Below are 2011 nucleotides of genomic sequence, written 5' to 3' on the forward strand. Positions count from 1 at the left end.
GGGTGGTGGGTGGGGGTGCGTTTAGAGGAGATATCTGCACTATTTCCCACAGGGTACATTTCACTTAGAAAAAGCCACTTTGTAATCAGGAAGCTGGGTTTTGCTCTGCTGGATCTGCCTCTCCTTTGCAAACCGTTTAAGAGAGCTCATCTTGTTAAATCCTCTGCCCTGAAGGAGGTGGGGAGGTCAAACACCTTCTGGGGGATAGACACTTAGCAAAGCTGTTTCCCTACTGTTGCAAAGACCCTAATCCCCGTGTTTCCTTCCACCGTTCAGGCTGTAATACCTAGAAGGAAGAAAACAAGATGAGAAATAAGGGTGGATGTGAGAGTGAGCCCTCCTTCCATCTCGCATGTGACTCCAAGGCTGTGTGCTGTTGCCCTAGGCTGGAAGTGCTCCCTGCCCAGCTCTACAGCTGCCCAGAAGGGGTGAGGGCAAGGAAGGTCTGGGGCTCCCTCCCAAACCCTGTGGCACGGTTAACTCACAGCCACCCAAATCTATTGATGAGACCCAGACTTTGCAGCAGGGGGAACATACAGGGCAAGTGCCTGAGTTCCCTATGCATCAGGGAGACAAGGGGTGGTGGCAGGGCTTGCACAACCGAGGAGAAGCCCTATTAGTACATCTGTTCCTGCCTTACTCTCTCAGTGTGTTTTGGATCAGGATACCTCAGGCACTGCAGTGGTCTCTGTCCCACAGAGCTGACTTTGGGGTGGAGGTCAAGGGTTGGGGAACCTGCTTAGACCTGCAGTTTGGGTCTCCTGGGAGCCCAGGATGGAAAGGAGGGGTATGGACAAGGTTAGGACTCAAAGAGAAGATTAGGGAGGAAGAACAAATGAAGGGAAAAGTGAGAAGAAAGCAGGCAGATTCACAGAGAGAGGCACCAGGGCAGCCTGTGTTCACATCTATTTAGTGGTGTCGCTGGGGAGTCCCCCTTCACCTGATCATTTTAGCCTGAACATGTATTGTCCACTCATCAGAGCACAGAATATGAGGCAGGAGGAAACCACCCCATTATCAAGAGAGGTTTAGACTGCCAGAAGTAACTAGGGCCCAACAGCCCTTTCAGAAAGGCAAGAGGGATTTTTCGCTCCCTTACCTCTTGAGCACCTGAAGGCCAAGAATTCACCTTGAATTAGAAGGCAATGAGATCATCTGTGGAGAGCTTAGCCTCAGACCTCCCAGCATTGCTGGGGGTTGGCTATTTCATCTTTACCTTTTCCTTACGTTGCCTCTATAAAATGGGACATTATACTGGAGTAACCCTTTCACTTCCCCCTGGGTTGCCTCGTCTACTGAGCTGCAAGCTCTTTGGGGTAAGGTAGTTACTACAGCTGCACAGTGCCTGCATGCAATGACACTCTTATTCTTGTTGGGGCTACCAGGAATAACCCTAATACACATAACTGAGAGGGTGGACTGCAGACTCACAGATATCTTCTTCATCATAAGCAGAATCATGATTTGATTCACTTTCTGGAGGACCTGACTCCTACTCATGCATACTTTCCTTCCTATTTCCCCCTTGCTTTTCCACTCTTCTGAGGTTTTGCCCACTCCTTTTTTCCATGATTACTCCTTACCTCTCTCCTGAGCTCTTCAGTGGGATTGTGCCTGGCTGGCTCCTGGCCAGGGTGGCTTCTCCTTCACTGCAATGAGGAGGTAGGCAGGGAGAGTAGGAAGGAACTGTCAGGCTGCCTCTGGGGAAACTCCTTGCCACACTGGTTTGGTTTATCTGCCATCAAGATGCATACCCCAAAAGCCCATCTGACCCTAGGGCTTGGCCATCGGGACAGAGTCGGAGCTCGCCTCCCTCCCTCTCCAACCCCCTCAACCCAAAATATAAGCCTGAGTGGAAGTGAAAGAGATGTGAGTTAAAGTAAGGTAAGATTTGTCAATGTTAATAATTTAGTAATCTGGAGTATTTAGCGTGGCCACTTCTGACACAGTGGGCATTAGCACAAGCGAAGTGTGAGAAATTTCTGTGCACACTGCTCCATTCTAGCCCAGA

This window comes from Cariama cristata, unplaced genomic scaffold, assembly GCF_000690535.1.
Source record: "Cariama cristata isolate BGI_N322 unplaced genomic scaffold, ASM69053v1 scaffold8178, whole genome shotgun sequence".
Lineage (NCBI taxonomy): Eukaryota > Metazoa > Chordata > Aves > Cariamiformes > Cariamidae > Cariama > Cariama cristata.